The sequence below is a fragment of the Glycine max genome, chromosome 15 (assembly GCF_000004515.6).
Source record: "Glycine max cultivar Williams 82 chromosome 15, Glycine_max_v4.0, whole genome shotgun sequence".
NCBI lineage: Eukaryota > Viridiplantae > Streptophyta > Magnoliopsida > Fabales > Fabaceae > Glycine > Glycine max.
Window position 1 is genome coordinate 23,839,085 of NC_038251.2, and position 21,948 is coordinate 23,861,032.

Consider the following 21,948-nt stretch of genomic DNA (forward strand, 5'->3'; position numbering starts at 1 on the left):
ATAGAGATGTAAATTATCTCTTACCTTTAATTGCATTTAACAAAATCGTGTTGTTGAGGTTCTGAATAAGATGACAATTATAAAATAAGTATAAGATTTTGAAGGTGGTGTAAACGGTTGCTTGTGAACTTATTAGAACAATTAATTAATAAATTAAAAATCCAATATTTGAATGTCTTACTTACCTTTTATAATATATAAATTTTAATATCTTGAGTTCTAACTTAAACTTTAATATTTTATAAAAAATACTTGTAATTAAAATAACATTATATCATAATATAAATTATTCATTATAAATTTAAAACATAATTTATATATGCTGAAGAGATATTTATGACAAATTTTAATTATAATATAATTTTATATGTTTAAAAGTATTTATATATTTATTACAAATCTTAATGATATGAAATACATATTATTTCAATGTAAAGGCTAAATCATTAGTCCTTTATTCACACATTAACCAATAATCCAAGGGTGATGGTTGAGGTTCAGGTTGTTGTCATTTGCCCTACTGGTCACTGATTCTAATTGCAGAAACAACCTCTCCACTTATGGTGGTAAGGCAGTTTTAAATTTATCCATCCCTGAACAACAACCGTGATGAGCTCTTAGTGCATTAAACCACCCTTCAATATTGCTAATTTTACTTTTAGAGGTGAAAAATGTGGATCACATTATACAAGTTGCATAGTTTAAGCTTCTTGGATCCATCTTACAAGTAACATGGAGTTTGATTGTGATATCTAACATAAGATTTAAACCAAAGGCTGAAAGCTTCATTAAGAAAAATGGATCAAATGGATGAAAATCCAATGAAATGAGTAGAAGAAATAAGAAAATATTCAGAGAGACTATCAACAAAATATCTTACTCAAAGATTTTTATTGAAATTTCGATCTTTGATAAATCCTATGGCATTGACTAATCCGTGTAACCAACCCATATTTGAGATAAGATTTGGAGCATTATTGATAATCCACTTGTAGATACATATACATCATTTGGCGGTAAACCTGATTTTAAGCCCCAAAAGTGAAAATTAGCAGCACAATGCATGATAATAATGACCCTTTTTATCTTTAAACTATCGGTAATAAATAATTTTTAGGTTTAATTGCACTTTTGGTCTCCCTTGGTCCCCTTATTTTTTTTCTCTAGAATTTAGTCCCTCCATTATTTTTATTATGCCATTTTGATCTATCTATTAACTTGACATTCAATATTTAATAGAAATGTTCATGGCAGTCTACTGCACTGCCATGTCAGCAATCTTGTTAAATATTGGATGTCAAATAGATGAATAAAAGGCGAAGGCATTGCAATGTAGGTCACTAAAAGATATTTCAAATCCAAATAAGGAAATTGATCACAGGAAGAAAGGATGACAATAGTTCTTGATATGCAATTCAAAAGCTTCAAACATATAGGAATACTTGGATCCAGCTTTCCACCCCCAATTAAAGTCCCATTCTGAAAATTAAATGGGTAAACATGCTTTCCAAAATTTGTGATCACAATCACTCTTCCATGCAATATTCTTCCTATTGACCTTCAAATCTGATGACTTGCGACTGAACGTATATGTATCATTGAACAGACTCTATGCCATCAACCCACAAGGTTCAATTGGGAGATCGTGTGAGGACTCTAAAGGTTTACAAGAACTGGTGTCATTGCATCCAAGTCCATGTAAGATGTGCAGGTTACTTCTACTTTTGGCATACCCGAACAAATTTTGAAGATTTGAATAAACAATGGAGAAATAAAATCATAGTTGAAAGTAAATCTGGCAATATTCATGATTTTGGTGGAAAGGAATGAAGCACCAATAAAGAAAAACATTTTACTGTATAGACTATAATTTAAGAGACCTATACTGGACTTCAAATTCATCTGCCTAGAGTACAATACATTAAATTCAAAGACAAATCATCGATATACACAACAATAATTTTAAAAATTTAGCAATGGGAGGGATGACCTGTTCAAATAATTAATAACCAAGAAAACAGTGTAAAAAACACCTTAAATTTTGTGCCTTTTGCAAGTAGGCATCTTCAACTTTTTACTTCAGCCCAATCAATCCTTAAACTCCAGTTAATGTTACAAAGGTCCATTCATTAAGTGAGAGTTAACTAACATCGAAAAAGTGTTGACCATTGATTGTAAAAAATCTAAACCATTGATTCTTACTAAATTTCAACCATTGATTCATATTTTATTTTTCAAAAGAAAAACATATTAACTTTAGCATTTCTTAATTTAAAAAATAAAATGCTGAACTTCAACAGGCCCCACAACTGTATGGCTGATCTTGCTGTACAAGACATATACAGTTATTCAACCATTTAGGAACCAATTAATGTCAATCAATTTTGAAAGAAAAAGATTAAGGAAAGGCAGACACTTTATTAATGGAATGGTAGTTGTTCACATTGACTTTCACTTTTGGGGTTGATGAATATAGTGTATTTTTTATGCTCTGGATGGAAAAGTTTTAAGGGATTGTTTTAATTGTTACAAAAAAGCAGTAAGTTGCCACTTACTTCCATAGTGGATTTTTTTTTTAACTACAAAATTAATATATATATATATATATATATATATATATATATATATATATATATATATATATATATATATATATTAAGCAATAATTAGTACCAGAGGTACTACAGGATAGCACAGGAGAGAAGATCTCCTGAAACATATAACAAAATCCAGAAATACAATTGCCCTACAAGAAGCCAACAGGAGCCTGACCCTACAGACCACACTCTAATTAATAGTTATAAACATAGCTGAGGACCATTGATGGAAAGGAACATTAAAGTCCTTTTCCCACCCCCTCAGCCAGGACCAAGTGAGAAAATTTGTGTTATCCACCAACTTAGAGATGTGAAAAGGCTGATTATGAAAGATCATATCATTCTGGAGCTTCCATATTGACCTTGTAGCTGCTATCCACCATATTTTCCTTCTTGTATTGGTAACCTTCGAGCCTGCTATGGAGGAGTGCTGGAGGAAATTATCCATTGGCCTACAATGAAGAACTTTTTCCTCCCTAACCCAGGAGTTGAATTCCCACCACAGAGGCATAACTTTTTGACAAGTGAAAAACAGATGAGAGGCAGATTCAGATTTGCTTTGACAGAAGGGACACAGGTCATTGTTAATCTCAACTTGTCTCCTAGATAAGTTCTCCTTAGAGGGAAGCCTATCCCAAAGTAATCTCCAGGCAAAAGATAAAGCTCTAGGAGGAATTTTAATGTCCCAAAGCTGGCAGAAACCTTGGCATTGATCTTCAGAAGACTGCTCAGCTTGAATGCAAAGATAAGCAGATTTGGTAGAGAAGATCCCGTTAGATGCAGCTCCCCACTCCCAAGTATCCTAAAACCTAGCATTTAGGTTGATAGCAGCAGTATGATCAATAAAGGCTGAAGCTATCCCCAACTCATTATCAAACAAATTTCACCTCCAAGAGAACTTCCATTCCCACCCAGATTCACAGAAAGAACCCAAATATGCTACTGTCTGAAGTCTTTGAAAGGAAAGTCGATATAATTCTGGATATTTTTCTTTAAGAGTTATCCCATCATGAACCCAAGAGTCCTCCCAGAACAAAATTTGATCTCCTCTTCCCAACTTCCAAATAAACTGCTTAGAAACCTCAGCCACACTCTGATGTTGATTAATGGATCTCAAGTCATTCCACCAGTGAGAGAAATGTGGCTTTGGTGGCCCCTCTTCCAAGCCTCTCCAGCCTCTGTACTTCAAAATCAGAATTCGGCTCCAGAGTTGATCAATTTGCTGACACATCAACCATTTCCATTTAATTAGAAAAGCATTATTGAGGGCCTTGATGTCTTTAATTCTCAATCCTCCACTTTCTCTAGATGCACACACTTGACTCCAAGCTACCCAAGCAATCTTCTTCCCTTCTAAGTTGCCACCCCAAAGAAAGTTTCTTTGAATGGCAGGTAGTCTATTAATCACTGTTGAGGGGGCCCTGAAAGAAGACTGATAGAACAAGGGCAATGTTGTTAAGACAACATTAATTAGGGTGATTCTGCCAGCCATAAAGATACTTCTTTGGTTCCATTTGTTCAACCTAGCCTCGAATTTCCTAATTATAGGCTCCCACACCACCTTCCTTCTCGGATTGATACCTATTGGCAGCCCTAGGTAACATAAAGGAAAATGAAGCATGGCACAGTTTAAGAAATCAGCAGCAATACAACACCACTCCTCAGATTGCCCAATTGCTCCAAATTGGCTCTTGGCAAAATTGATTCTCAGGCCAGAAACCATCTCATAGCTTCTAAGAATGGCCTTCACAGCTTTAACATTATCCATTGAAGCTTCCCCAAAAAAAATGGTGTCATCAGCAAATTGGAGGATATTCACTGGAACCTTGTTCTTCCCTACCAAGAAGCTTTGGAAGCAATCTTTTATTGTTGCTTCCCTCATCATTCCTGTCAAGCCTTCAACAACCAAGTCAAACAATAGAGGGGCCAAAGGATCCCCTTGTCTCAAATCTCTTTGAGGCTTAAATTCAGAGGTTGAGCTTCCATTCACTAGAATAGATATAGAGGCTGATGTGAGGCACCCCTTAATCCATCCAATCCATCTGTCATGGAACCTCATTCTTCTCATCATATGAAAAAGGAATTGCCAAGACACTAAATCATAGGCTTTTTCGAAATCCACTTTAAACACCAAGCAGGACCTCATAGACCTCCTAGCCTCCTCAAGTACCTCATTAGCAACCAAAACACCATGGAGCAACTGTCTATCCTTCACAAAGGTTGTCTGCCTTTCATCAATGAGATGATTCATGACCTTACTAAGCCAGTTAGCCAGTTAGCTAGTAATTTAGCAATGATTCATGACCCACACTGCACACCTTATCTCCTCCTCTTTAAACGGCTCAACCATCATTTCCCTCTGAATTTAAGTATTTAAAGAATTTCTAGGATTTCCTAAATTTGTCAATCTATTATGCTGTGGGCTATGATTTTCCTGATGCCATACAAGAAAATTGAGCAGCCAAATAGAATCACTGGATTCTTCTGACTTTCAAAGGGATAAAAATTGGTCTCTCAATCATGAAATCAACAAGCTAAGTTGGTAATGTTGCTTGGATCATGCTGTTTTTGTTTTCAGAACATAAAACATGTTATGTTCGGCCTTTTTTTACTATTTTTTCATTTAAGAAGTTGGAAAAAATAAAGAAAATATAATATAAATCTTTCGGGGAGGAAATGAATCAATGCTTTAGATTTAGTACATTCACAGGGAAGGCCCTACTGCAATATTAGTGGGAGTTCATGGACTAATTGAGACAAAGTAAAAGTTGAAGGTGGCTATTCGCAGAAGGCATAATTATGAATTTTTCTCAATAATTAGTAGGGATAGAAAATCAAACTTGAGGTTGAGGGGATAAATACAGAATTGCTTTGGAGAAATGTCAATAAGTTCAAATACAACCTAAGAAAAGTGTTAAAGAGCAAATAGATTTGATGAAAGCAAGAAAACCAACTTGGTTCATAACAGGGCATACGTTCAAGTTTGCTCAATTGAATATACTCATTACTCAATAAATTATTTCCAACAATGAGGACCAGTACATGATATAAAAACGGCTAGTGTATTGACCAAAACACAAACAAATAAATAAACAGCGATAAATATGAAAGAGAAAGTATAAATAGATAAAAGCTTAAGAAAAGCAATGATTTTGTGTCCTTGAAGTATACTACTCCGGACCTAAATATAAACAAAATTAACTAACTTTTATGCTAATTAAGTTAGTAAATATCATTTAATTCCACTAATTACATTTAAGAAATAAACATTTTTCCTAAAGTACCCTTCAATGGAACCTGATATCAAGGACAAAAAGAGTTATTGGAAATAGAATCTCAATTAATTGAAGGGTATTTTTGAGATAGTATCATTAAATAGGGTGAAAGTAGTTAAAATTTACTTATGAGTCATAAAAGGTTTTCTTTTTTTGTTTCTTAAAATTGATCCGGAGGGAGTAATACTTATTCTAAGGACTTCATCATTGTATTTGAAAAGAACAATATAAAAAATCCTTACCGTTGGTGGTTTTGGTAATAGTTATCAAGTTGATAATAGATATAAATTGGGGCTTTCATTGGCTTAAGTACCTAAAAAAATTGTAAACATAATCAAGAGACAGTAAAAAGATCAACGTTATCAGTAATTCTTTTGGCAAGATATTAGCATTTTAATTCCAAAATTATTTATTATAACTAAATGAGGGATGACAAAGCATGCAAAGAATGTTATGATAGTGAAGTAACGGCAGAACAGCATGAAAGAAAATATCATATAATGCCATGTCCTTTTAAACAATGCCAAAACCCATCACCATCTACTACCAGATGTAATTAAACTATTCATAATATCAACATCAGCACATATAATATTCTCTTGAAGGGTGGAAGATTCTTCACAGACTGTACTAACAAGATGCACATGGATAACAGATAACTAGCTCCATTTTAAGTAGACAAGCTTTTCACCACTCTAAGGGTCCATTTGGTAGAGAGGAAGGAAATAGAGTAGATTGAAATAGAAAAGGTGAATGGAAATAGGTGAGAAATAAAGTGGAAATTAAAAGTGTTTGGCTGAAGAGAAATACAGAAGAAATAAGGAAACAAATAAAGAGATGAATGGAAATAGGTGAGAAATAGTGTGGAAAAATACTAGTGGACCCACCCCATTTCCACTCTATTTCCATTCAACAAACATCCAACATTATTTCCACTCCCCGTATTTCCACTCTCCCCACCCTATTTCCATGTTGCCAAACAGGGCATACAAGATCACACTATGCCACTTTAGAAAGTATAAGGGTATGTTACTGAAGGGGTTTGTGAATCCTGAGGCAACATTCAAAGATGTTTAAGGGGAAGCCAACCAATCATTCAAATGGAAGATTAAGGAATTAAGTGCCACTGATCTATTTAATTGAAAATTACTGAGTACTGAAGCAACAATCAATAAATGATGTAATTAATCTAAAATTGAACTATCACCTTTAAGAATCGTGAACAGTTTTTTGAGATTTAGTCATCTTTAATATATGTGACCTTATTACTTCTAAATTCTTCAGGTACACAGTCAATGTGATACCTATCCACAATTTCAAAAACCTACAAATCCATAGGTCAAATAAATATTGTAGAAAGCATGGGGATTTAGAAGGGAGAAAGGAAAAAGATTCAGTGAATAATATCAACAAAGTAGAAATTATGTATACACTATTTGAGGCACGAAGTGCAACAAGTCCTACCGGAATGAAAATGAACCCATCAATAGCAATGTACCAATGACCTGCATAGAAATTGATTGAGATTTAATGCATGCATTTGATAGAATAAGGTGTCAAATGTCATGAAATATTCAAGTATGTCAAAGAACTAACTACTGCAGCTGTAAGCACAGGTTTACATGCTGGAAGGTTCTGTTGTGTAAACTGATAGAACACTGCAAAACCACCACAGTGGCACTCAGTACAAGTATCATTATGAAAAGAAAAGGGGAAACAAAAGAAATAAAAGAGTTCAATACAAAGACACATGTCTAAAGAAAAAACATGTAATTAAATTTCAATGTGTTGGAGAATTCTGAGTGCCACTGTGGGTAAAGGAAAAAGATTCAGTGAATAATATCAAGAAAGTAGAAATTATTTGTACACTATTTGAGGCACGAAGTGCAACAAGTGTGACACCCTCTACCCCTAACATATATATTAATAAAGGAATAAAAATTCAAATATTAATTAAAAGTATTTTTAAAATATTTTTAAATACAAGCCTTTAAACTGTGTAAAAGGCTCACCTTCAATTTCTTCTACATCATATTCAAACTTGTCCAAATAAATAATAAAGTCTTCTCGGCTCAAAGAATGTCATCTAAGTTTCATGCAATTAATATGGAACCTATATCCTAATGTCACATCCTATCAAAGCGTGGTGTTCCCGTGTCCTCTAGCATGAGGTTCTTCATAGTCATCGACCTATTCATCTGTTCTCCCGAACACAAAGTTCAAAATCATCACAGGATCCAAACACAAACAACAGACCGGGAGTGAGTTATCACATTTCTAACTACTAGAGAGAAACAACACAACATATAGTAGCCAAATACAATTTACTTAGCATATCTCACATTATTTCATCACTTTGTCATTCATCAATAACATTTTTCATCCATCAATCACACCTTTCAATCATCAATCACAATACACAGGAATCACACACTCCGATCAAGACATAATAACACATCAATTTCATAATAAATAATTAGCAAGCGTATGCAACATTTATGCTAAGACTCAAGCCTATATGCAATGTGGTACCATGTCAGTGAAAAACCTCGTCGGGCGCCTAGGAGTACATGACAAGACAAACCACACAATAGTAAGTCAAGTCACTCTCACTAGGTAATATCATAGGGAGACCAGTCAGGGTCACAGTGTTTTGCAAGAATGCTCTAACCATATGGGATCAACATAGGCTTAAAGGAGCACTCAAACCGTGTGACCCCCAAGGCCTACACTCCGAAGAGTCTGTCAGGGCCTCTCCCTCCGGATTCAGGTCCAACCCAGAAAACATTTTAGCACATAGACTCTATCTATGAACTGTACAAAACACACGACTCCTCAATTGTTCCCAAAATAATTTTAACTCGTCGCCCTTTAAGGGTCTTATCATTAACTCGTCGCCCTTAAAGAGACTTAACATTAACTCATCGCCCAAAAAGGGACTTAGCATCAACTCGTCGCCCAAAAAGGGACTTAGCATCAACTCGTCGCCCTAAAAGGGACTTAGCATTAACTCGTCGTCCTAAAAGGGACTTATGGTCGTGTGATTGTACAATTCATAGTTCACAACTCAATGCACACAACACCTCAATGCACATATATATCTCAATCATATACATACTCAATTTATCACATACACTTAATCCCAATCACCATGGTATAATCTCAACTTAACATGTTATCACACCTCATGAATCATATACACTTTACTTATGAACTATGCAATACACACATTTACTCAATTGTTTTCAAAATTATTTTAACTCGTCGGGTTCTCACAGTGGATCTCATCACAATACTCATCACCCTTAAAGGGTCTTACAATTGTGTGATTGCACAGTTCAAAGTTCACAACTCAATACATACATCTCATCTCAATACAAATGTATTTCATCATCCGTCATGTCATACCCTAATTTCGTCCGGGGATTTTATTACTTGATGACATGCAACCTTTGGTTAGCCGCTTTGAGATACTTGGCGTCCTTTGTTGCACAATAAATGAAGTCCCGAGACGTGTCAGAAATCAAAAGGAAGTAGGCTTGCGCGATCCGTGAAATTCCGTCGAAAAGATGTGTTTTTGCGCAATCCGTGAGTTTCCGTAACTTCTTCGAAAGCTAAAAAAGGAGTAAATATATATTCCGTAAGGATTCGTAACCTTGCGGAAGGAAAATAAGTATCGTTACGAAATTCGTAAAGTTTCGTAACGTTACGGAAAAAGAATTACAAAAAAATATATAAGGGGGTGCATTTAGTAAAAAGGGGGTACAAATAACAATCAGACCCACTTGGGCCTTCCAGATTCTTCCTCCAGAAGGCTGTTGCTTCTGGAGGAAGTAACCTTGCTCGCCTGGGCGAGCTGGGTGGCAAGCTCCTCCCCTATTTTGCTATAAATAGGGGGAGGAGTGAAGAAGAAAAAGGTTCAGACTTCTTGGCACTTCTCATTCTCTCGAAATTGCTAAGGAAAATTATTTCCGTGAAGAAAATCCAAGCCGAGGCGCTTCCGTAACGTTTTCGTGAGTAATTACGCGAAGATTCTCGACCGTTCTTCAACATTCATCGTTCATTCTTCGTTTTCTTCAGTCTTCAACGGGTAAGTACCTCAAACCGAGCTTTTCAATTCATTCTATGTACCCGTGGTGGTCCACATTTTGTTTCATGTATTTTTATTCTCGTTTTCATTCGCTTTCTATACCCCCTTTTGACGTGCTTCAGTCATTTATTTAAGTCATTTCTCGCCTAATCAAAAAATAAAATAAACTTCCACCGATCATTTGAATTGTAGTATTCGTTGATTTCTGTTAAAATGAATTTCGACCGTTCGGTCGTGCCGTAACCACGTGGAAATAAAAAAAGAGGTAAAATAATAATATAATAATAAAAAAATATCTTTTTTTAGTAAAATAAAGCGAAAAATCAATCGGACGTTTTCTCTTTGGGATTTCTCATTCTTAATTGAATAAACTAATAACTAAAGTGAAACTAAGGCTAAAATCAACTCGCCTAGTCAAGCTCGTCCACAAAAAATAGGATTTTGAAAGTTTATCATTTCAGTTTCTTACCAAGTAAAATGGATCATTTTTAAGGTCCAACACCTTAAAATGATCACCTTTCAAAGTAAAAGAATCGTTTGATTCACGCTTAAAAAAGAACTACGTAGGTCTGATTTCCTCTTTGATGGAGGGTACGTAGGAGCAAGAGCCCCGCTTTTGTCGACCTCAAAAAATAAAAAGAAATAAAAGTTAAGGTAACACAATTTCCACAATTCTAAAAAATAGGTTGTTGTCCTTTGGGACAAACGTGAGAGGTGCTAATACCTTCCTCAAACGTAAATACAACTCCCGAACTTAGAATTTTCATTTTGACCGGTTTCCTTCGGTTTTCCCGACGTTTTCCACAAATAAACGTTGGTGACGACTCCGCGCATCTTTCCTCCTTTGGAAAGACACCCGTGAGCCTCGCCTTCGCTCGCCCGCAAAAGGGCACGTTGCGACACGTCACATGTTCAATTTATCACATATGCACAGTTTGAATCATCATTTCATAACCTAAACATAACAATTTATACAAAATATTTTATCACAACGTGGTACTCAAATTGTATCAAGATTTTAATCAAAATCATGGGTTAAACACAAAGACATCAAGAGCACTCAACTTTATCAATCAATTCTCATCAGGACATCAATTGGTACCTAGAACACAATAATATTGTATTTATAATCATAAAGGGAAAATTATAATTCAATAAACATCCCAAAATAAACCCAAATTTAGTTCTCTAAGGATCCCTACACATGTTCATTCTAACCCCCAATTGCGATAAACTCATCCCTTACCTCTGAGCGGACTCACGTGTCTTCATCCAACGATAGTAACATCTCTAGTGGTTCCCTAAGATTCCTTCAGTTATTCCTCCGACTGTTCTGATAGAATTCCCAAACTTCAGAGAGACGGAGAAGGGATTGAAACCTCCACTTGTACTGTCTTCATGCGATTCCTTTTTCTCCCTCCACGAATATTAGATCGAAAATCCCAACGGTGGAATTGTGCGCAATTGAATTTTGAACAACATATCCAAATTTCATGAAAATCCAACGGTTAATAAATCCGGGATCATAGTTTTACCGAGACAGTTTTGGGTTTCTACGGAAATTAAAATGCTACAATGCGAAGGGTTTTCCTCTAAGCTCAGATATGATTTTGAAATTCCCATCGGTTAGAATGTTCAAAATTGGATTTCTAATGTAGTATTCAAATTTCACGACGATCCAACGGTGAACGAGTCTGAGATCGTCATTTTTCTGAGACAGGTTTGGTGGACTGCGGGAAAAAGAAAGGGTTTTGAGAGGAGAAGGGGAAAAACGAAAATGAGGCAAAAAAGAGGCACCTAGGGTACTCAGCCTATTATTTTCTCTATATTTATTTATTTTATAAAAACAAACTCTATTTTATCTTCTATCAAACAAATAAATGAAATACCCTTTTTATTTTCTCTCAAATCATTATTTTAATTAATAATTATATCTTCTTATTTATTTATTTATAAAATCTCATCATTTTTCTAAAACTCTATTTATTTATAAATAACAATCCTTTTTAATCTAGATTACAAAAATTGGGATGTTATAATTTCATCCCTCTTAAAAGAAGTTTTGTCCCCAAAACTTTGCCGAAAGATCGAGAAAAAGGTTTACACATAGTTTTCAATATCAAGTTGTGTGCTCTGTTGAAACACTTATCTGTGACTTCGATCATAAGAGTTTTCTACACTTGACGATAAATCTGGTGATCCTCGTTCCCTCAATGATAGTTTTTCATGAGTTAAGTTGTGTCGCAAGAGTAACATCTCAACGATAATAGAATGTGAATGACATACTATTTGGAGTATAATAATATCATAGGAGACGCTAATGACAATTTGAAATGAACAAACAAACACAAGAAGACACGACTGATCACATGGTCGACTCTTTTTCGAACATCGGATGTTTCAAGAAAAATAATGAGTTTCGACTCTTTTAACTACCCTCAAATCTATCCCTCTTCCCTGAGCACGATCTTCCTTACTTAGGTATACTTGACTCATAACTCTCACTTAGGTCCAAGAATTGTAATGATTCAACTCTAAGGTTGCCTACCTGATACTAACTGGGTGCTAATTAGATAAGCAATACATATTACTCCCTACTTCTGTAAGTTTGTTCACCTTAAGGTAATCTTCACACATATATACTCATGTCACCCTATAACTTTGCACTTGAACTTGAGGTTTCAATTGTTGTTTACAATATCTAACTCTATAACTAGCACACTAGTCATATCATCAGTTTCCTATTCAAGCTCTAACTACTAAGCTAGTTCTAACGTTTAAAACTAAACTCACAACAAGATTCTTGAGAATTTTACCCATCTCTTTTATCTCGGATTCAACTCCAAAGATCCTCACAATTTATCAAACTAACGGTAATGTCTCCCAAAATATTATGGTGAACCCCATGGTTACCTATTCTAACTCACATATAGGATAAATCTTTTCATAAGTCTTAAGTTGTCAAGAAACATTGATCACTATTTGTCCTCCTACAAGCACTCCTCTAAACTTAAAAATTATTTCAAATATTTTACTACTCCAATAAGGACCTACGCGGCTAAGATAGCACTCAACAATTTACAGTGGTCGACTTTTCTATGAACTTATGGCTTACTCCTTACAAGGATCTCACTCAAAAACTTAAACTTACTTGAGTCATCTCCAGCAAGCATTAAGGTTAATCCAATGAGTCCTAAAATAACCTTTTGGTTCGACTACTAGTTAAGAGCATTTCATCTTAATCTTAGGTTTCCTCTCATCTCCAAACAACTTCTGCCCAAGAAGGATTTGTAGTTATCTTTCACCTAGACGTAGCATACTCTAAGGTTCATCTTCATCTAACTAAAATGCATAACAAAACTCTTAGCTCGGAACATGATGCCCAAGGGTCTATAACAACCTTATAATGCACATCATAATTCAACTTAATCAGAAACATACTAAACACTAATCATCAAAACCACAACAAGAGCAAACTCAGGGTGAGAGATCATGTCACGCATTCCACGAACACACATGGACATCAATCATATTATGACATGACCAGGTACACATAGAGGTCACAATAGGTACTAAGGTATTTCTTAAAGCATCCACAAACTTTTTCCATATTAAGGTAAAAAGAACTAATATTTATCTTGCTAATCATACAACTATCATCAATAATCTTTTAGGTCACCTACCTTATGCAAGAACACTTACTCTTGAATCCTTCTATGCTTAACAATTAATGTCTCACTAACTACCTTACTCTCTTCTTAAGGTTCCACATTAAACCTCTTAACTATACTTCATAACTTTTCCAACTACACTATGTTCTCCAACAACTCTACACTAGATATTTCCCACGAACTACGATTACAAGTTTCTATGGGTACTACACTTATAAGATTCTCAATCTTGCACTTAGGTGGTAACTAAGCATATCCTCAAGGAACACAGGTACACGTCTTACTAAGTTTGACTTTCGTCTATAGGTAACAATGATCATGTCTACTCAAGTATTTCCTCTCAAAACATCTTAACATATTGTCAAAGGTGAAGTCTGACTTTATTCGTATTAGAAGTAACAACAAGAAAGATTATCAAGCAGTTTAACTAGACATGATTGGAAGATGAGCAGCCAATAATAAGATGAACACTCGATTGATTAGGAGACAATAATTTTAAATCAAGAAGGATCACTCATCTAGAATCAACAGTAGATACTCCAAATGAATTCTAGAAACGAAAACATAATCACAGTGTACGCATATATGGAGACATCAACTATCACTTGATTGTGACAGAAACATCAATAATCCAATTGTTTGATGTAGGCTCATAACACAAACAATGAATTATACTCAAGCTTGCAAGTGAAATCGAATTACTCGACTTAGTACGCAACACAAAGAATAGTTTACACTAGAATCAGAAGGTATGGTCAAAAGAGTATTCTATATGAAATATATCTCGATACGAGTCCTCGAACTATAGAGTATCAACATTGCTAAGAATAAGAAATCACGAACAACCATACTATCTATGCAATTAGGCAAAACACCATACTACTAACATACCCAGAATTATAAGGTTCTTATAATAAGTATACAACGTACATATAAGAAGTAAGAATTTAATAGTTAATAAGGATGTATTAAAGAATCACAAATTTCAACTACTACATTCACGACTACACACAAAATAAAGTGAGTTAAGTAGTCATGCGTTTACACATCAAGAAAGACATACTCATCCAAGGCATATATATGGTTCAAAAGGTTTTCACAACACTAATCCACACATCAAGATAGAAATAAGTTTATTAACAACATACACGCAAGAAGATAAGGGCTCATTAAAGCATTATCCATAAGTATCAAGGCTTCTTGAATCACCTAACGGCTTGCAATAATGTCGAACCGCACTTCACAAATTATAGAGATGATCAGTCTCATAACTCATGACTCAACCGTGGATTTATGGTATAGCAAACATTAAGGATGCAAGGCACATACAACTATTTTTTTTTAAGTCTCATTCGATCATGCAAAGGAAAATAAATTAATAATTCAAGCATGTTCATCAAAACTAGTCATAAGTAACCATACAGAGTGCACACCAGAATATGGTAAGCACATAACACCCTGGCCGAAAGGTTCGACCTGCTTTGATACCACTAAATGTGACACCCTTTACCGCTCACATATATATTAATAAAGGAATAAAGTTTCAAATATTAATTAAAAGTATTTTTAAAATATTTTTAAATACAAGCCTTTCAAATGGGTAAAAGGCTCACATTCACTTTCTTCTACATCATATTCAAACTTGTCCAAATAAATAATAAAGTCATCTCGGCTCAAAGAAGGTCATCTAAGTTTCATGCAATTAATATGGAACCTATATCCTAATGTCACATCCTATCAGAGCGTGGTGTTCCCGTGTCCTCTAGCATGAGGTTCTTCATAGTCATCCACTTATTCATCTGCTCCTCGAACACAAAGTTCAAAATCATCACAAGATCCAAACACAAACAACAGACCGGGAGTGAGTTATCACATTTCTAACTACTAGAGAGAAACAACACAACATATAGTAGCCAAATACAATTTACTTAGCATATCCCATATTATTTCATCACTTTGTCATTCATCAATCACACCTTTCAATCATCAATCACAATACACAGGAATCACACACTCCGATCAAGACATAATAACACATCAATTTCATAATAAACAATTAGCAAGCGTATGCAACAGTTATGCAACAATTAGCATCAACTCGTCGCCCAAAAAGGGACTTAGCATCAACTCGTCGCCCTAAAAGGGAGTTAGCATTAACTCGTCGCCCTAAAAGGGACTTAGCATTAACTCGTCGCCCTAAAAGGGACTTATGGTCGTGTGATTGTACAATCATAGTTCACAACTCAATGCACATATATATCTCAATCATATACATACTCAATTTATCACATACACTTAATCCCAATAACCATGGTATAATCTCAATTTAACATGTTATCACACCTCATGAATCATATACACCTTACTTATGAACTATGCAATACACACATTTACTCAATTATTTTCAAAATTATTTTAACTCGTTGGGTTCCCCAGTGGATCCCATCACAATACTCGTCGCCCTTAAAGGGTCTTACAATTGTGTGATTGCACAGTTCATAGTTCACAACTCAATACATACATGTCATCTCAATACACATGTATTTCATCATCCGTCACATGTTCAATTTATCACATACGCACAATTTGAATCATCATTTCATAACCTAAACATAACAATTTATACAAAAGATTTTATCACAACATGGGGTGTAAAACCTCTGAAATAGTTTCTCACAATTGTATCAAAATCAATTAATCAAAATCATGGGTTAAACACAAAGACCTCAAGAGCACTCAAGTTTACCAATCAATTCTCATTAGGACATCAATTGGTACCTAGAACACAATAATATTGTATTTATAATCATAAAGGGAAAATTATAATTCAATAAACATCCCAAAATAAACCCAAATTTAGTTCTCTAAGGATCCCTACACATGTTCATTCTAACCCCCAATTGCGATAAACTCATCCCTTACCTCTTAGCGAACTCATGTGTCTTCAGCCAACGATAGTAACATCTCTAGCGGTTCCCTGAGATTCCTTCAGTTATTCCTTCGACTGCTCCGATAGAATTCTCAAACGTCAGAGAGATGGAAAAGGGATTGAAACCTCCACTTGTATTGTCTTCATGCGATCTCTAGCGGTGCCACTGATCTATTTAATTGAAAATTACTGAGTACTAAAGCAACAATCAATAAATGATGTAATTAATCTAAAATTGAACTATCACCTTTAAGAATCGTGAACAGTTTTTTGAGATTTAGTCATCTTTAATATATGTGACCTTATTACTTCTAAATTCTTCAGGTACACAGTCAATGTCATACCTATCCATAATTTCAAAAACCTACAAATCCATAGGTCAAATAAATATTGTAGAAAACATGGGGATTTAGAAGGGAGAAAGGAAAAAGATTCAGTGAATAATATCAACAAATTAGAAATTATGCATACACTATTTGAGGCACGAAGTGCAACAAGTTCTACAGGAATGAAAATGAAACCCATCAATAGCAATGTAGCAATGACCTGCATAGAAATTGATTGAGATTTAATGCATGCATTTGATAGAATAAGGTGTCAACTGTCATGAAATATTCAAGTATGTCAAAGAACTAACTATTGCAGCTGTAAGCACAGGTTTACATGCTGGAAGGTTCTGTTGTGTAAACTGATAGAACACTGCAAAACCACCACAGTGGCACTCAGTACAAGTATCATTATGAAAAGAAAAGGGGAAACAAAAGAAATAAAAGAGTTCAATACAAAGACACATGTCTAAAGAAAAAACATGTAATTAAATTTCAATGTGTTGGAGAATTCTGCCTTACTTCCTAGTCTAAGGCTTCAACATCATAACAAGTTTTTTTTTCTTATAGAAAGTCAAGTTTCAACAAGAGAAAATGTATAAAATGCATGACATACAACAAAAATAGATTGCCCGATTCCTTATGTATTACTTATTAGGTCACCTTAATGTGACAATAAAAAAGATAAGTTAGGTTGTAGCATGTGCAGAAAAACAATAAATGTGAAATTTATTTCAAGTACTGAAATAAATTGCTAATAGACTACTTAGAAGTAAATAAATAAAAAAAAATCATTCTGTCACATCTACAACTATATGTTTGAAACAGTGTCAGTCAAATATGTTGGAAACAATCATACTTAATGTACTTAGGAAATAGAAGATTCATGCAATCACATGATAAAATCTATTTATTGTTCATGGGTATTTGTGCATGAGAAGTTGCACTAGCCTAGGAAATAGTCTCCACTAGAGCTTGTTTGGATATAAAGCTAGAAGAGCTATTGAGAGCTTCTCTCTACTGGAAAAAGCTCTATATTTCCAGTAGAAAAGCTCCCAAAAACTCTTCTAACTAGTATTCAAACAGAACCTAAGTCTATAAAGAAACATATATGTGTGTATGAGTATGTTGATGTCTTGCATAATCTGTGTACTCAATAAGAATAAGAAAGCATTTCCATTCTCTAAATGCTCTCTAGGTTAAGTAAAAAGTGATTCATTCATTAATTATATGATTGCCACATATATATGTATATATATATATATATATATATAAAATCATCTGTCAGAAAATCCATCAATGCAGCACCAAAACTTGCAGTGTCCTAAACCAACAAAATTAGTTCAAAACCTGCCAAGAAAGTAACACTCACCATCATCTTGTGTTGAATGTCCTGGAATTGCTTGTGCTCCTGTGCTAACTGTTGACAAACTCCCTCCATGAAGATCCATTACCACAGCTACCCAAGTTCTTGGTGTGTCACCTTACAAATTAACTACCCAATTTTCACCAGCAGTTGCATTTGCCCAATAATGCATTACGGGTGAATAGTTACTCATCAATTCCTATTCTCATTTTAGTTATAGTTTACACCAGAGCTTGTATTCAATAATTGAAAAGCAGAAAAATACTATAAGTTAATTTGTAATACTATCTGCATTACAATTTGTGATGTTGTATGGAACTAAGCATTGAGCAATAAAAAGGTAACAAGAGAATAAACTCAGCATACCATATATGAGAATGTTGCATTGGATGAGTCCATATATTAGACAAGATAGGATTAGGAATGAATTTAAAGAGAGAGTTGGGGTAGCACCTGATACAAGAAAAATAAAAAAAGGTAGAATCTCACCTTAGGTGGTTGGGCAGTAGAAGCTAATCATTAGTAGAGTGGACCAATTCATCAAATAGAGAACAGCCATATCACTAGAGGTAGAGGGAGATCAAGAAAAACCATATGCAAAATCATTTAAAAAATGGAGGCTAATAGTTTGTAGGACATGATTCGTAATAGTACAATATTACACTGTTTGATTTATGCAACAAATCGCACCTAATGAGAAAATCTTTGGTTCTTGTTGTTGTTAGTTCCAATTTGCCAAGGCATTTAGACAGGGTAGACGACAACAAAGCATCTCCAACAAAGAAAAAAAAATAAGGGTAGTGTTTTTCAGTCCCAATCCCAATATATCTTAAATAGCACGATTAGAAACCCAAATGAGCATCATTAAAACTAATCAAAAGGCATAGGATATCTTACACTTACAAGTTACATGTCTTAACAGCGCGGCAAATCTGAAATCTTAATGAAGAAGAAAATATGCATTACCTGGAATGATGATGGGTACATCTCGGAGCGTAGTGGAGCGAAACAGAAGCAAGGGAAGAAATAGGAGATGGAGAGAGAAAGAGAGGAATGAATATTCTTCGACAGAAAGTTGGCGCCGGTACCGAAGGTATTTCTTGAGTTCATGTGAAGAGTAGATCCGCACGAGGAAATGGTTGTGGCATTTTTTTGGACAGTGAGGCATACTATTTTTCTTAGTAGGTGATTTATGTTGATAAATTTTTGTTGCCCTTCTTTCGATTGTTTGGAAAAGAAATGTATGATTTTAAGATTTTGTTTGGGCGTCGTTGAATTTGGTGTTCTTGTTTGTGTTGCATAATTTTCTAGTTGTGAGTGTATTTTTACAAGCCAAATTAGGTCAGTTATGCAAGAAGCAACGGTAACTTTGACATCAACATAACATGCCTTAAAAGTGTATCAACAGTTGATGCTTTCAATGATGCTAAGAAAGCATTTTGCATAGATTTGTTGGGTGATTGTTCAACCATTGATAAAAGACTCTTAACCCACTACAATTCCAACACACACACAAAAAAAAGTAAGATCAAGAAATGTGATTTATATTTTTGGTCATTCATAAAGTTAAGAGTATGTCTTGAGACTTTCATAACCTTTACTAGACATTGTTGAGCTTAAAATTACTTCTAACCCTTGTAGAACTAATAAAAGGTGATTAATTGATAAAGAAATTTTAACAATGATTTTCATATATTTGAACTAATTGTTAAAATTACCCAAAAAAACATATATACAACATCAACAACTCAAGAAAAATTATGAATGTAACAAATAAGTGAGAAAAACCTCAAACTATATGTCTAATATGAGTAATTATGCGTTAGGTAAAAAGAAAAATAATTTATAAAGAATATCAAGAGAAAAAAAAACAATTACATGAAAACATAATATATATATATATATATATATATATATATATATATATATATATATATATATATATATATATATCACTTATTTGCTACATTCTTAACATTCTTAACAATTAATTTTAATAAAATTTATGAAAGTCTTTAGACATACTCTTAACTTTATAAATGACCAAAATTTAAGCACATTCATTTATCTTACTTTTTTTCTTCTTTTTTGTGTCGGAATTACAACGGTTTAAGAGTATGAACGATTGAACAATCACCCACCAAATCTTTACGAAATGCTCTCTCATCATCTTTGAAAGCATTAATTATTGATACACTTTTCAGGCATGCTGATATTAATGTTAAAGTTACAGTTGCCTCTTGAATAACTAATATAATTTGGCTTGTAGAAATACACTCATAGCTGGAAAATAATGCAAACCAAACAATAATACCAAATTCAGCGACATGAGCCCTAAGCAGAATCTTAAAATCATACACTTTTCCCAAACAACCAAAAAAAGGGCAAAAAAATATTAACATAAATCACTTACATGAAAGCAGAGTATATGCTTCACGGTCCAAAAAAAAAAAACACCACAACGATTTTCTTGTGTAGATCTACTCTTCCCACAGACTCAACAGATACCTCCGATATCAGCACCAAACTTCCCAAACCTGTCGAAGGTGGATGTTGCCTTTTTCTTTCAAATTTGGCAGTGTTTACCCAAGGCCACAATACACCCTAAATTCAAATTCACAACACAAAGGACCCAAACCAAAAACAACAAACACAAATGATAACCACAACCATGAAAGCCATAAAAAAACAAACACAAACCCACCGATTTCACCAACCCACCTTTACTAACCCTAAATCCAACACAACGTTGTGCTCATCCATGTGGACCACACATGATGAAAACCCTAAATCATGAATCACAAATTCAGCATCCTAATAGGTAAAAAATTCAAGAAAATTGTAAAGATGAAAAGCAATAGCATATTAGATGAGAAATGGAAAAGAGCAACGCCACAATCCCTAAGGATTGATAAGTTGAGGAGAATTTGTCAAATAAAATAAGAATTCTTTGATAAGAATTTAGGGTTCTACACAAGAACCAAGAGAAATCAATTCTCTCACAATTAACAAAAGCTAACTTTTTAGTTCATCCAAAACTGCTTACAAAATATGTCTTACGACCCTACTTATATTGTTCAACTAAAACCCTAGTAAGGCCTATTTCAGAAAGGCCCACTGAAGGTCCAACTAAACAACATAGTTAAAAAAAACAAATAAAAGCCCAAACAAAGGCCCAAATTATAAAAATTACACAATATTCCTAATATAAAAGTAAAAGTTTGAAGTCTTCTCGTTAGTCCCCTATCAACACATCAAGATGTCAAAATCTCAATCCCTGTTTGATTAGAGTTTGCATTACTATTGTCAATATTTCGGGAACTATTGGTTTACCCAAATCAACTTAACACCTACCACATGACTTATGTTTCATGACTTTAATATACCCCATGTAAAAAATTAAGGCTTAGATCTTAATTATAATTTTTACCTCAACTTTTTAATTTTTAGTGAATTTTACACTAAAAAAATTGATTTGATGCATTTTATCTCTTAATTTTTTTTAAAAATTGTAAATTTTATCCTAACATAATTGCATTGCACTTTTTACTCTTTTTTTATTGTTAAAATATGTTAATGATATTTGATATATTCGATTTTTGTTTATGATTTCTGATAATTTTTTTTCTTCACTTTTCTTCTTGATCTTTGAAAATTTTTGTTTTTGATCCATGTCGTTAGGATTTTTCCATTA

General features: G+C 34.0%; 1 pseudogene; it reads right to left on the reverse strand.

The window, feature by feature from the left end:
- Positions 1 to 1,245: 1,245 nt before the first annotated feature.
- LOC106794310 (putative ALA-interacting subunit 2) lies at positions 1,246 to 18,339 on the reverse strand (annotated as a pseudogene).
- Positions 18,340 to 21,948: the final 3,609 nt, after the last annotated feature.